This window comes from Lepus europaeus, chromosome 10, assembly GCF_033115175.1.
Source record: "Lepus europaeus isolate LE1 chromosome 10, mLepTim1.pri, whole genome shotgun sequence".
Lineage (NCBI taxonomy): Eukaryota > Metazoa > Chordata > Mammalia > Lagomorpha > Leporidae > Lepus > Lepus europaeus.
Window position 1 is genome coordinate 42653761 of NC_084836.1, and position 16394 is coordinate 42670154.

Genomic DNA, 16394 nt, shown 5'->3' on the forward strand with positions numbered 1-16394 from the left:
TTGTTGAGATTTCATAATTTTATTTTTAAAATAGAGATTTTTAATGAATCTCTTACTTCTTTATAAATAATACCATGGAATAAACAAAATATTAAGCAGGTGAAAAAACAAGAAATATGAAAAGGTCTATGTACATATAATCGTGGTGGGTTTTATATAAGTTACGTTATACTAAGATTTGGAAGCCTATAATTTCACTCTGTAAATTTTCTAAAGTCAATGAATTCTTTGGTATTTTACGTAGATTTCAAACAAACATAAAGCAGAATTTCTGAAGAAAATTCTCATTAGATGTCCTAGTGGTATTCTTTGTTATTTACATTTCTATTTTAATGTCATACCCAATATATTTAATAAATCACCAGCAAGAAAGGCTTGCATTTCTTAAGCAACAAAGGCAAATAGTAATAGTCCTGATGGTTTGGTTTTGCTAGAATTACAATAAATTCTTTTCCATAATGCCTTGAATTGTTAATGCCCTACCTTCATTTTTCTTTATATATCTATGTTTTAAAAAGTACTCAAAATTAAAGTTTCCCTTCTGTATTCAATCATTCATTTAAATATTAGCAGTATATTAAGGCCTGTGCTCAACCCTATCAAATCAGATAACACATGGAATAAACGCTTTCAATTCAGTGTGGCAAGAACCACCATAAAAAGATACACATATCCATATCCATATGGGGTTTCAAGATTACAAAAGCATACTTTGTGACAAAATTGCATTTAACCCTGGGAATACAGGGATAATTAGGACACAATCCCTATACCTGGCCTGGATAATTCATAGGCTTCTGAAAGATAGAGACAAACAAAAGCTTTAGAATAATAAATCATGACTGATACACACTGAGTACATCAAGAAAGTGCACTGATGTGGGAGACCTGGAAGAAGCTCCTGGCTCCTGGCTTCAGCCTGGCCCAGCCCTGGCTGCTGTAGCCATTTGGGGCTGAAATAGAAGATGGAAGATCTCTCTCAATCTCTCTCTTTCTCTCTCTCTCTCTCTCTCTCTCTCTCTCTCTGTCTCTCCTCCTCCTCCTCTTTATGTAACTCTGCCTTTGAAGAAAATAAAAAATAATCTTAAAAATAAAAGAAAGTGCACTGAGCTCATCACGAGGTTTCGAGGAAAGTTCAGTCTTGAAGGATGAATAAGAGCTGTGATGGATGACAGAATGGATTTTCCAGGTTGAATATGGAGTTTCAGGCAAAAGCATAGGCACAGAACTGTAGGTTTTAGAATGATGGGAAGTCATTAACAAATGGTTCAGTATTTTCAAAGCATAATCTGTGAATTCATGTAATCAGGACACTCACTTATCTTCTACCATCCAACATACCTGCCATGTCCCTACTAGTTACACAAATCCTTAAGTCATTACAAGCAATATGCATTTGGAGGAAATATAGTGTTGTGGAAAAACATTTACCTTAATAGGTAATGCAAAAGAGGTTTAGAGTTCGGGTTCCTGGCTTCTGATTCCATCTAAAACCTCCAGGTATTTGTGTGGCTCTAGGAAGTTATTGATCTTGCTAAAGCCTGTATTGCTTTAGTTTGTGTTTACAAATTGAACGAAATACTAATACTTGCCAGTTAAAATAGTAAGCCTCTTGATTGTGAAGGGCAGAAAGTCTTCTTTCTTAAGAAGAAAGGTGCGCATTGTGAAGACAGTGTTGCAAGTACTCCATGGACAGCTCTGATTGGGTGGAGTTGGATCAAGCAGCAGCTGGTTCCCTGTATATTTTGGCTTGGCTGTGGTATTTTTTATGGCTAGGCCTGATTCTTTTCTCCCTCCTGCAGTACATGTTCAGTCCTCCATAATTCAGGCTTCTGCGAGCTTCCTAAGGGTCGCTTGTATTCTAAGGGCCCCAAAACAATTCCCGAGGTCAAAGAAAGATCTCACTTGCCTAAATCCTTAATTATCTCTGAACAAGTTTAATCTATGGAATTACTGATGCGCTATTTCCCTATTCTCTCTCTTCCTCTTCCAGCATTATGGCTTCTGGCCCAGTGTTCACCTTCTCTTACTTTGAATTCACAGATTATGCTTTGAAAATACTGAACCTATTAAGGTAAATGCTTTTCCACAACACTATATTTCCTCCAAATGCATATTGCTTGTAATGACTTAAAGATTTGTGTAACTAGTAGGGACATGGCAAGTTAGTCCATCACTTTGTGCTTTAGATGTCTCCTTTGCCAAAAGATGATTATGGTGGCAAACTCAGTAAGTTGTTATGAGGATTAAATTAGCTCTTATGCGTAAAGTACTTAGAAATATGGCTGGCACCGAGACATTCAAAAAGGGAACTGACAGACTGATCATCCCAAATCCAAAGTCTGAAATCCAAATACTCCAAAATCTGAAATTTATTGAGTTTGTGCTGAGCTGATAAAGTTTATGCAAGTATTCCCAAATCTAACTATGCCAGAGATCTGAATCTGTTCTGGTCCCAGCATTTCAGATAAGGGATATTCAACTTGCATTATAATAATTTTTATCTAATATTGAAGATGGATGTGGCTACTACAAATTGCCTGGGATCAGATTAAAATGTGCCGTTAGATAAACAAGTAATAGGGTTTTGAACTATAAGAGATCAAGGGTCTCCAGATATCTAATTAAGCTTGAAAAAGCATCATAGTTTCAGTCAGTAGATTTTGCCACCTGTTTTGTCCATTGGAAAACCTGACAAAATATTTTAAAATTACAATAAACTCACAAATCCTAACAATTCAAAAAACCCTAAGTACATACTTAAAACTTTAAAAAGATCTAAAATAAAATTCTAATATTTTACCCCATAGAATGAAAATTATATAGAAAAATTAATGCTGATGTGTATACACACATGCACATATACATGGAGTACTCCAAAAGGTTCATGAAAAAATGAAATGAAAAGATAGGTTTATTTTGGCATAAAAGTTTTGAAATCCAAGCATAGTTTTATTATAATATATGTTTTGAATAAACATTTTAAAGGGAGGGAATCTTCAAAATAAACACACACACATGCACACACACACATATTTGGTCATACACACAGACATGAGTTTACATGATACATTCTCTTCTATCTTTTTGGATATAAAATATATGGATATAGGCATACAGAAAGGTCAGGTAACATTTTTCTAGAATGGTTTTGCAAATAAATCCTAAATTTGACATTTTAAATTTAATGGAGGATTGCACTAGCTCTTAAAAATATAGTGCACATATAGAAATACAGCTCACATGATAGAAGTACATGCAATCTTCTAAAGTCATATCTAAGTTTTTAACATTTAATGCTATATGGTAATGTCTCTCTGCAAACCAGGTGAAAGAAGCAGCGTAGTATAATGTATACACAGTCACATCCAAAGTGCATAAAAGAAAGGGTGGCAGGTCTAGGAGGAAATACCTTAATGAACGTCCTTAGTTGTCTTTGGCATGGGAGTGTTATGGTTTCTTTCTAGATCCTTCTTTATACTTTTGTATATTCTGCTAATTTTAATCAACAATCACAGAAAAGATTCAGAACAAAATGACTAATTTGGATAATAAGCATTCATTTATAATGAAAGCCCTTTCATTTACAGCTTCTCCAAAAAAAGTATGGAAGCTCTGTTAATGTTTAAAAAAAATCTAACTTATTGCAAATAACATTAGAAATTATAAACACAAATTAAGTCAAGCAAAAAAAGTATATAAATGGTGCACATATGACTCTAATACATAAATCTATGCCACTCCTTTAAATAGTGGGAGTGAGGAAGATGCAGAATTTATCAGCTGCCAGCCAAAAGTCCTCAATTTAATGATCCCAAGTTGAATATCTCACCTATTAGTTAACCTGTTTAAAAAGGAATTCATCCCTAGCTCTTGAGAGGAAAAAAAAAAAAAGCAAGTGTTTCATGTATAGATGAAACTTCTTAAATCAAACTAACAATTAAATCAGAGAATCTAATCTCTTCTGTTTTGAAAAAATATATAATGTAATATAAAAGGCCCAAATTGCTTTCCTTTTATATATATATATTCTTGGTATTTTTCTGAATATAAGCCAAAAATATTTCTCTTCATTTTTTCCTGTTATTTCCTTGAATTTATTAGAAATAGGTATTTCAACAAACATTAGATTTCAGGATAATGAAATATATAAACGAACATTCTGCTAAATTGCTTTACTGATATTAACAAGTTAGTCAGCCTTTTAAAAACCCTTCTGCATGAGATTATTCTTTGTGTTTTTAAATCTACTGACAAGCTACAGTAGATATAGAATATGATTACATACTTAGCTAACTAAATAATGTTTCTGATGCTTAAAAAACCAAAAACCATCCTAATTCTGTTCATGTTTTGACAAAAGAGAAAAATAAATAATTTACAAAATCAGGTATGATAAAAAGCTTTATCTGAGTTAATAACTTTATGAATAATAATGAGTATGAGAACTAGATTTAAATCCTTACCAGTGTCTTTTATTCACAAAGTGTGTACAGGTAAATTACTTGTTCTGAGAGCTCTTTTGTTTCACTTATAAAATAACAAAACCCACTTTATGAGGCTATGGCAAAGAGGAGATAAAATCCTGCATGTAAGTTACAGGGTAGGTCAGCTATGCATCCCAGGACCTCAGTACTGATGGCTACTACCACTGCTTTTATTACGAGGACCTTGACACCTCTATTCCACCTTTTTTTCTTCTTCCCTTTCCTTCTTATCATTACAGATTCATTAGTAAATAATGGTTCACTAGTAAATCGTAATAGAAGCAGACAGGGTGAACATACTGAGTACTGTGCAATCCCTTCTAATGGGAGATTAATTCTAAAATGTTAAAGTAACTACTGGCCAAGTTTGACATCAAAACCAGTTTTATAAAGAGATGGTACTATTTAAAACCACCTTATACATGTTTTGAAAGACAGTGAGAGTTTTCCCAATAAAAACTTATTTACAACTTAGGTTATCTGTATTGCTCAAGTATTTTTTTTAAAGATTTTATTTATTTATTTGAGAGGTAGAGTTACAGTGAGAGGGAGAGACAGAGAGAAAGATCTTCCTTCCATTGGTTCACTCCCCAAATGGCCACAACGGCCTGAAGCCAGGAGCCAGGTGCATCTTCCTGGTCTCCCATGTGGGTGCAGGGGCCCATGCACTTGGGCCATCTTTTACTGCTTTCCCAGGCCATAGTAGAGAGCTGTATTGGAAGAGGAGCAGCTGGGACTTGAACCAGCGCCATATGGGATGCTGGCGCCGCAGGTGGAGGATCAACCTACTGTGCCACAGCACCGCTCCCCAAGTATTCTTTGAATCGCAATGATAGTTTAGGTTTGCACAATCTTTGTTCTAATGCCGTCTAAAGGGTTGCCAGGACAATGCACAGTACTTGGGAGAGAATAGGTTCTCAGCATATGTGTGTTTTATGAACTAACTATATAAAAGGAATTACCCCAAAGTACTGGAAGTTGTTAAGACTTTCTCCATAAGAGGTCAGCTAGTTCTGGGAACTGGAGAGAAATCAAGTGCCAGTTCATAAGCTTACAATATTGTCCAGAATGTCAATGAGAACTTGAGATGGCATCCAATAGCCACTTTCTATTTCTCTAATATTTTGCATTGGTCTCTCTGCACATTTAGTAAAGAACTATGGGCAAAAAAAAAAAATCCAGGCCATTTGATTATGGCATAAAGTAATTATATTTACTTTAATTCCATCTCAGCCTATTAATCATATTTTGTTTGCTTTTAATTACTATAGAAACCCAGTAAGCTAATAAAGGAAGTATTTAAGATATGGGAATATATTGATTCTGTGATTATACTGGAATAAATCAACACAGAATAGAATGAATTACTAGAGTGTAGACAGAATAGTGAAAAGCATCATGACCCCTGAGATAATCACTTGGTAGCTTAAGCGAAATATATGTTGCCTTCAATTTTTTTGCTCTAATTGACTCCCTATATGATTTTCTGGTAACTTTCCATGTTTCTCTTTGCAGTGGCAATGAAAAGTTCTGCAGATCACCATCAGTGTGACTATATGTTTGGATATTGACTGCCTTCAATATATAGTTACAGTGACTAATAACCTGAGAGACACAAAAATCCTGACAGTGCTTATTGCCTTCACTAAACCTTGTCATCAGCTATGATTTCCGCATCTGGGTTGTGGTTTTGCAGATTCAGTGAGTACAACACAAATATAACAATTTCTATGATGAATTGTGCTTTCATGTGTTACAAAGTCATGATTACATATACAAAGATCAGTTAAACACTGTAGGAGTGGTTAAACTAAATATTTTATAATGAAATTAGCAGTCAGCCATCACTGTATTCATAAACAGAGTTTACACAGCAATGTGGTAGATAATCCAAAATGGACCTAGAAAATATGTCTTTCTTACTAAAATTTGTGGAACTTTTGTCCACATTCATTAAGGCACCTGAGATCTGAAGCTTTGTCCCTCTCCTAGGAAATTCATTCTGTCATCACATGACTTAATGCCCACTACATAAATCATCTGCATAAACCAAATTTTGACTTCTAGGATCATTCTACTTTAGTAGCCCTGGCTGTAACTTCCAAATGGCCCAATAACCCAGGAAATTTCTACTACTCAAATAGTAAACCCCCAAATTTTTATTTTATTTTTGGCAAAACACTCTGCTACTTGACCTAGTTCCTCTGTTAGTCTGTTAGCCTAGCATCCATGAACTTTCAATGAATCCTTTCAGAATCCTTCATCTCATTTCCTAATGGCATCTCCGCTTCACCATCATCTCAGTTCAGTGTAGGCCCAATTTTCAATCATACTAATCGTGCTCCAAATAGCGTAACTTTTTTCACTCAACCTGTCAACTTTCAACTTTGGATCAATCCAATCATTCCTTTATTTCTACTCCTAAATTTAAGGTGACTATGGTAATAGAAAATACATCCTGATTGGATCTCATCAATTCATGGCTTTCAGGTTTTAACTAGGTGGCCATGGGTTATATAAAGAAGTTTTGGCTGGCGCCGTGGCTCACTAGGCTAATCCTCCGCCTTGCGGCGCCGGCACACCGGGTTCTAGTCCCAGTCGGGGTGCCGGTTCTGTCCCAGCTGCCCCTCTTCCAGGCCAGCTCTCTGCTGTGGCCAGGGAGTGCAGTGGAGGATGGCCCAAGTGCTTGGGTCCTGCACCCCATGGGAGACCAGGAGAGGCACCTGGCTCCTGCCATCGGATCAGCGCGGTGCGCCGGCCGTAGCGCGCCAGCTGCGGCGGCCATTGGAGGGTGAACCAACGGCAAAGGAAGACCTTTCTCTCTGTCTCTCTCTCTCTCTCACTGTCCACTCTGCCTGTCAAAAAAAAAAAAAAAAAAGAAGTTTTCACCCAAATGTCAACTAATAAATTGAGTAGAATCAAAATTTAAAAGTTTGTACTTCACAGTATTAAAAATGAAAAGATAAGTAATACACAAGTGTCATACTTAAGGGATTTGATACAGAATATATTTTTTAAAATTTCAGCATTTAATACTTAAAAGATAAACTAAATTACAAATGCATAAAGCATTTAAGTAAACATTTCAACAGAAGACCTTTCTACATACCAGAATACTGACAAATAAGAGAATAAGGTTAAGGAGAAATGAGCCATTATGCACTATTGGCCAGAATGAAGTGACATGACAATGCTAGAAACAGGAAAATTACTAACAAGCTACCTACCAAGGAAAACAAAACATACATCCTAATAAATACGCAACCAAAGATTTTTATAAAATTTTCAAAACAGCAAGAATAATTAAAACAATTAATTTGCCCACCAACTGGTGAATTAAACAATTCACATATCCATAAAATAGCATATTTCTCACAATCAGGAATAAGCAACTGAGATATGCAACAACAGGTGTGACCATGAAAAATATTTTGCTAAGTAGAAGAAATCACAGGCAAAAGACTACATATTGTATGAATCTATTCATGTGAAATATCCAGAAAACACAAATCAATATAGACAGAAGTAGGTAAGTGGTTGCCTGACACTGCTGTTAGCAGGGAGTTCATGGCAAACAGGCATGAGGTATCTTCTTGGGAGTCTTCAATATTACTTTTAAATTATTAAAATTGGATTATGGCAATGGTTCTATTACTTTGAATTTACTATCACTGAATTATACATTAAAAAGAGGTAAGTTTTTGTTCTGTTAGTTATTTATAAACTAAGTTTTCACATTTTCAAAACCTGTCTATAAAACATTTATTTTTGTTCTAGAAGCTTTTGTCAATATTCAGTGGTAATCCCAACTCCAATATGGCATGTGGGCATAATCCACTGTGTCTCAATGCCTGCCAAGAAGGGTTAGATTTTAATGTATGAATTTGCGGGGGTGAAAATATTCAATCTGTAATCTTCAGAGTTACCACCTCATTTTGTCAAAGAACTCACTTTTAGGCTACCTTAATTTTCTTTAATCTCCAAAACAAAACAGAGCAAATTACCAATAGAGTATCTTCATTTTGCCCCCTGTGTTGGTTATTATTTGACCTCTCAAGTCATTTTCTCTGTAACTTTGCAGAAAGTCAGTTCTCCTGTTCTGTCTCAGCCTCCTAACCTCTTGTTTTTCCTTTTTCATAACTTAGCAAGCTCCACTACTTCATGGACAACAACTTTGACAACATCACTAATAAAAACTAGTTGCCCGATTTCACTCATCTGGGGCATGTGATCCCATTGTCCATTAACCCTTCTCCATTCCAAAGCCATCAGTTAACCCTGGCTGTTTCTTCATCTGTGAGTTAGAGTGCATTTCTCTGCCTATTGCCTCTTGCTGTATTCACTTTGTGTCACTCCCAGGCCTTAATTTCTCACTCTAATCAGAGGCACATGTGTGTTCTCAGCCTGCACAGTGTTGATTTGCATAGTCATTTAACAAAATCTAATTACATACTCATATAACTGGCTTCAGGCAGGCCAAAGGCCAGTTCTGAGAAGGGATGCTTTGGCTGGGAAGCTTGCCTTAACCTTGTGCTGTTTTGCCTTAGGAACTAGAAAATGAAATACTTTTGCCATAGCACTTGTGTTCTGAATCATGGCATCCACATCAGCTGCATCCCTGAGAGATTTAAGGGAAAATTCACATAATTACCTACATCTTTTGATCTCCATTGTTATAAGATTTACCACTATTTAAAACCAGGGAGATTTTTCACAAAATTCTAGGCTCTCGTTTTCACCTGAAACTTCTGGTAAGTCTTGGCCTTTTTCACACGTGTGCATTTCTACAGGCCACAAGCTGCAGAGGTGAAGGTCGCTTGCCCTTTCGGCTGATCTTGTTTGCCACATCCCCCGTTTCACTCACATCATGGGAATGTCCTGACCCTTGTGGGATTTGAGCTTATGATGTGTGCACGACATATATTACTTTAATCTGGTACCTTAATGCTGTGGTTCAACCTACATCTCCAGTGATAGGAACTTCCAGGAGTTATACTGTACTACAATCTGAATTGCATCCCCCTGAAATTCATATTTTAATCCTAGCCCCCAAAGTGAGTATATTTGGAAATAGAACTTTAAGGTGAAATGAGGTCATCTGATGGGCCCCTATTCTGACCCAACTGGTTCCCCTGTAAGAATAGAGACACAGTGACATCTCTCCCGCCACACATGCTCAAAGGAAAGACCACAGGAGAGCCCAGCAAAAAGGTGCAAGCCAAGCAGGGAGTCCTCATTAGACACAATTTGCTGTCCCCGGGATCAGCTCTGTCCAGGTTCCAGAGTTGTGAGAAAATACTTGTCCATTGTCTTAGCCACTCACTCTGTGGTAGTTTATCGGGGCAGCTGAGCAGACTAATGGAGAAAAGAAAACTTCCCTGGTTTCCCTTAGAAGTAATGGGTGTCCCCAGCCTGCTCCACCATTGCCACTCCTCCGTTAAGTGCTCACCTAACTTTTCACCTGGACTTTTACAGTCACTTGCTAAGGAGTCTGTATAGCTTTTCATGATCCTCCTTATTATATGCTCTTGCTTTGAAATTAAAAAAAGAATAGGAAAACAGCTTCTCTTTACTAATAGGTCCAAACACTGGAGTAGCTAGGCTCTCCTTGTACTTTGTCTCTGGTTATCCCTGTTTACATTTCCAGCAAACTGGGAGAACCCCATTAAAGGCTCCTTATACTGGGAAAATCTCATTAATAATTCCTTCTTAAAAGATTTATTTGTTTGTTTGTTTGAAAGGCAGAGTGATAGAAAGGGAGATAGGGATCTTCCATCTGGTAGTTCACTCCTTAAATGGCATAACAGCTGGGGTTAGTCCAGGCAGAAGCCAGGAGTCAGGACTCCATCTGTGTCTCTCACAAAAGGTGGCAGGTGTCCAAGCACTTAGGCCATCTTCTGTTGCTTTCCCAGACACATTAGAAGGGCGCTGGAGGCTGGGGCCGTGGCTCAACAGGCTAATCCTCCACCTTGCGGCGCTGGCACACCGGGTTCTAGTCCCGGTTGGGGCGTCAGATTCTGTCCCGGTTGCCCCTCTTCCAGGCCAGCTCTCTGCCATGGCCCGGGAGTGCAGTGGAGGATGGCCCAAGTCCTTGGGCCCTGCACCCGCATGGGAGACCAGGAGAAGCACCTGGCTCCTGGCTTTGGATCAGCGAGATGCACTGGCCGCAGCGGCCATTGGAGGGTGAACCAACGGCAAAGGAAGACCTTTCTCTCTGTCTCTCTCTCTCACTGTCCACTCTGCCTGTCAAAAAAACAGGAAGACCTTTCTCTCTGTCTCTCTCTCTCACTATCCACTCTGCCTGTCAAAAAACAAAACAAAACAAAACAAAAAAAGAAGGGAGCTGGATTAGAAACTGAGCAGCCCGGACTTGGACCCAGTGCTCTGATATGGTAGGCCAACTTTGCAGATGATGGCTTAATCTGTTGAGCCACAACACAGGCCTTCATTAATGACACTTTCTATGCTTCTATGTGCGCACTCCCAAAATACACCTGCTTTTTTCCAGACTGTTTGTCAGAAATTATCTTTTCTTTAATTTGTAAAATTTACTCCTTTTTGAAAGTATACTCCTTAGTAAAGTTAAATATTTCTCTTTGGTGCTTCAAAAGGAACTTTGCATATACATCTACTATGAGTTAGCTAACTGTTTTATCAATTTATCATTTGTTTAAATTCTTCTCTCTGACCATTAAACTCCGGACTTTTCATTGTTGCTGATTTACTTTTGCCTGAGGTTCTAGTGCAATTTCTGACACTTAGGAAGTGATTACAGATTTGTTAAGCAGATACTTGGTATATATTTACTTATATGTCAAATTTATATATATATATATATATACATATATGTGTATATATATATATATATATATATATATAACTTCCACATATGAGAGAGAACACAGGCATTTGTTTTCCTGTGTCTGATTTATTTCACTTAAAGTAACATATACAGTTCCATCAGTTTTGCTGCAAATGCCAGGATTTCATTTTTTATGGCAGACTAATATTCCAGTGTGTGTGTGTATCTGTGTGTGTGTATCCTGTGTTCTTTACCAATCATCCATCAATGGACACCTGGATTGATTCCATACCTTGGTCAGTCTCCATCTATTTGTATAATTTCTAGAGTTTCTGTTGTTATTGATATCTAATTTTATCCCATTGTAGTCAGAAGATACATAATATGATCAGGATTTTTTTAAAAATTTTCTGAGAGTTGTTTTGTGGCCTAATATATGGTCTATCCTAGAGAATGTTCCATTAGCTCATGAAAAGAACGTGTGTTCTGCTGCTGTTGGATAGAATGTCCCATGAATGACTCTAAGTTCCATTTGGTCTATAGTGCAGTTAATTCTCCTGTTTCTTTGTTGACTTTTTGTCTGGATGATCTGACCATTGATGAAAGTAGGATATTGAAGTCCCCATTACTGTATTTCAGCTTGTGTCCCCCTTTACATGTAAAATGTGAGTGTGTCAGCATCAGTTGTATGGTATTTATGGTTATTATACATTCCTGTTGAGTTGATCTCTCAGACTTTTTCCTAGTGATCTTCACTGTTTTCACAACTTTTTCCTAAAGTCTCTTTTCAGTCTGAGTGTGTCTTTACTGGTGAATTAAGCTTTCTATGCACACCATATTATTTGGTCTTGTTTTATTTTTTTTTCAATCCATTCAGTCATCTGTGTCTTTTAATTGGGGAATTATTCCACTTAACATCACAGTTATTGATGGTATATAATGAATTAATCTTCTCATTTGTTATTTAAAATTTCTTCTATTTACTTTGAAGATTTTTGGCCTTTTTTAGGTGAGTTTTATATTTTCACATTTTTTTTTTGTGAAGATGGTTGTCTTTCTTCGATTCTATATGTAGGACTCCCTTAAGCATCTTTTATAAGGCCAAACTGGTAGTAACGACTTCCTTCTGTTTTTGCTTGTCTTGGAAAGTCTTTTTCTCAGCTTCATTTCTGAAACATAGCTTCACTGGGTAAAGTATTTTTGATTTTTTTTTTTTTAGAACTTGGATTGCATCATTCCACTTCTTTATGGCTACAAGGTTTCTGTTGGAAATTCTGCGGGTGCTGTAATGCAGGTTTGCTTTGAAGTTACTTGGTGCTTTTTTTTTGCAGATTTTAGAACTATCTCTTCGTGTTGTACCTTTTTTTGTAAAGATTTGTTTTATTTATTTGAAAGAGTTACAAAGAGAGGTAGGGACAGAGAGAGAGGTCCTCCATCCACTGGTTCACTTCCCAGATGGCCACAACAGCTGGAGCTGTGCTGATCTGAAGCCAGGAGCCAGGAGCCTCCCCCTGGTCTCCCAAGCGGGTGCAGGGGCCCAAGGACTTGTGCCATCCTCCACTGCTCTCCCAGGCCACAGCAGAGAGCCAGACTGGAAGAGGAGCAGCCAGAACCAGAACCGGTGCCCATATGGGATGCTGGCACTTCAGGCCAGGGCTTTAACCCACTGCGCCACAGCGCCAGCCCCTGTGTTGTACCTTTGTTTGACTGTACAGAGTCTTTTCTGATCATGTCTATTTTTGGTCCTATGGACTTCCTATTCTTGGACATATTTATCTTTCTCCAGTTTGGGGCAGTTTTCAGCGATAATTTCATTGAAGGTGTTTTGTATGCCTCTACTCTCTTCTCCTTTGAGGGCTCTCTGAATTTTAATATTTGGTCATATACAGTGTTACAAAGGTCTTGAAGAGCGTCCATTCTTTTCTGTATTTTTCTGATTCCTATACTTCAAATGACCTAACTTCAAGTTCAGATATTCTTAACACTGCTTGATCTAGTCTGTTGTTGAGGCTTTCATTTGTATATATTATTTGACATACTGAGTTCTTCATTCTGAGTATTTCTGCTTAGTTTTTTTTCAAGATTTCTCTTTGCTAAATTCATCCCTTGCGTCATATATTGATTTCCTAATTTAGTTTAACTCTCTATCTGTAATCTCTTGTATCTCTCTGGGTGTTCTTACAATCATTCCTCTGTAGGTCCAGGGCTGTGGCTTAGTGGGTGAAGCTAACGCCTGCAGTGCCAGCATCCTATGTGCGTGCCAGTTCAATTCCTGGCTGCTCCACTTCCCATCAAGCTCTCTGCTATGGCCTGGGATAGCAGTAGAAGATGGTTTAAGTGCTTGGGCCCCTGCACCTGCGTGGGAGACTCAGAGGAAGCTCCTGGGTTCGGATAGGCACAGTTCTAGCCATTGTGGCCATCTGGGGAATGAACCAGTGGATGGAAGACCTCTGTGTGTGTGTGTGTGTGTGTAACTCTGACTCTCAAATAAATAAATAAATCTTTAAAAGATATCATTCCTCTGTGTTCTTATTAGACATATCATCAATGTCCCTTTCTATGGAATCTGTTCCTAAAGCATCATTGTCTTCCTTTGGGGCACGACATTGCCTTGATTTTTTTTTTTTTTTTTTTTTTGACAGGCAGAGTGGATAGTGAGAGAGAGACAGGGAGAAAGGTCTTCCTTTTTGCCGTTGGTTCACCCTCCAATGGCCGCTGCGGCCGGTGCATCTCGCTGATCCAAAGGCAGTAGCCAGGCGCTTCTCCTGGTCTCCCATGCGGGTGCAGGGCCCAAGCACTTGGGCCATCCTCCACTGCCTTCCTGGGCCATAGCAGAGAGCTGGCCTGGAAGAGGGGCAACCGGGACAGAATCCAGTGCCCCAACCGGGACTAGAACCAGGTGTGCCGGAGCCGCAAGGCGGAGGATTAGCCTGTTGAGCCGTGGTGCCAGCCTGCCTTGAATTTTTTGTACATCTTGTGTTCCTACTTTGGTATCTGTGCATCTGGCAGATAGGTTGCTTCCACCCCTTGTGAAGTAGTTTTTGTGGACTGAAGCCCTCTCACTGGTAATGCGTCTCGGGACGTCAGTTTTGTGGGCTCCTTTGACTTTAGTTTCAGTTGGGTGTCATAGTGCCCTATAGGTTCTTCACTGCAGTCAGTGGCAGCAGCAATGGAGGCATGGGCTGCTCCTGGGGACTTGGTGGGGTTGCTCGGATCCCAGGAATGCAGCCCTAGGGAGAGACTGGAGTCATGGGACCAGCCTGGTTCTGGGAGCAGACTTGACTGATACTACCATGAGGTTGGCAAGTGCATCCTTAGCCACCACCTGAGTCAAAATGTGCCTTTTAAATGTATCACAACACGAATGGATAAAGCCAACATGTTTCAACTGTCTGTTACAAATTTATCTTTGAAGTTCCTGGGGCATCTCTAAAACATCTGTAGGGATTATAAACATTCCATAATCTTTTCTTACTCTGATTAATAACAATATGGGGTTGGTAAAGGTTGACAGGTAAACTAAATGAACTTCAGTATATTTAAGCAATAAAATATGTAAAATACATTACAATTAGCTAATGAAAACCCTCTTTTTATGAGGGCAAGGCATTTTCAATCTGCAAATAAGAGGAATTCAGCTGTCCTCTGCTACCTCTCCACATTTTAAACTCAATATGACTAAAGGGGAACCTATAGCCTTCAATATTAACACACAAACAATTCAAGTTCACTGTTAATACTAGTTAATATGCAAATACATTTTCACTTATACAACTTTAGGGATAATGTATGAGAAACAGGAAAAAGTAATAAGCCACTGCTTCTTTTACTGTTAAGCTGCCTTATCAGTGAACTATTGCAAGCATTATAGCTTACCAATTTGCTAAAATCAATTAATCACTAACATGTTTCATATTATTTAAAATAGCTTTGGCAAAGTAATTGTGGAACCACAAGAACTAGAGACAAAAGACCTGAGTCCTTAAATTATCCTTGTACAGTTAGCTACGTGAGCCCGGGTAAATGTCTAAATTTTTTATCATAACTGCTAAATATGACTATTAGACTAAATCAGCATTTCTTAAAATATTACAAGAACAAGTTAATCATTATTACAAAGAAGAAAGTGATGGAGTCACTATAAAAAAAAAAGCCTAAAGAGTACTAAAACATTTAGTAGCCTTAAATTAAAATTAAAAATTAAGCAGATGCTATTATTAATACAACAACTTCTTAGTATCTTTGATATGCTAATGTAATTCCAAGAAGAGATAGGATAGTCAGCATTTCTCAGGTGCAGCTAACCTCAGAGAACTGACTTTTAATTTAGAATCTAATATCATCACACAGGACAAGAAAGAATGAAAAGGCCAGTCTGTGTCTGAAAGGTCTTTAATCATTTGATGATTTTTTTATGTGTTTGTTTTATTTTTAAAGTTACATTTCTAGAAGCTGATATGGTTGTGTCAGCAATTATCTAGATGATATTTATTTTGTTCCTAGATGGTGTTAGCAATAGGGGCTACAAAGATGAATTAGACTTCACTCTATATTCTAGAGTCTCATAATTTAAGATTCAAACAGACATGTAAACCTGTAATTACTGATGGCAAACACAACAGAAAAATGAATAACAACATGCTCTAGGAGCCCAGGAAAGGTATATTTTGAAAATCGGCAGAAGAGAATGCTATACAAGAATTTTTTTGCTTTTAAACTGCCATCTGCTCTGTTGTTTCTAGTAGCATAAAATTTACCTGCTTAGCATTTTCTGAAGTTTTCTTCTATTATGTGGGATTTAAAATACCAGGATTATTATTATCAAGCCCCTTCTATCAGGTTCTATTTGCCTCTCAATCAGAAAACTTAATTGTAGCTTAGACAGCACCTTTCTTAGCTCCTCTAAGAATGACTCTGTCCTTTGTTCTAGACCCTGTCTAGCGTACTTGGGCCTCATTCCTTTGTAATCATAACCTCTACTCTACCACCAATGGCTCTACTCCCAACATGTGTGTACTGATGGTCCTCTTCCCCACTTAATGCTGTATAATTGTTCAAACCTGGTTAATGCCACTCTTAGGATCATTGGTTACTATTCTCACTCT

At 37.9% G+C, this 16394-nt stretch overlaps 1 protein-coding gene and 1 pseudogene across 3 annotated transcripts in view; both read right to left on the minus strand.

Moving 5' to 3' along the window:
• Nucleotides 1-9335, minus strand: part of LOC133767433 (peptidyl-prolyl cis-trans isomerase D-like) — a 51524-nt pseudogene extending 42189 nt beyond the window's left edge.
• Nucleotides 1-16394, minus strand: part of NAV3 (neuron navigator 3) — a 1248892-nt gene that overhangs the window by 139308 nt on the left and 1093190 nt on the right. The window lies entirely within an intron of this gene.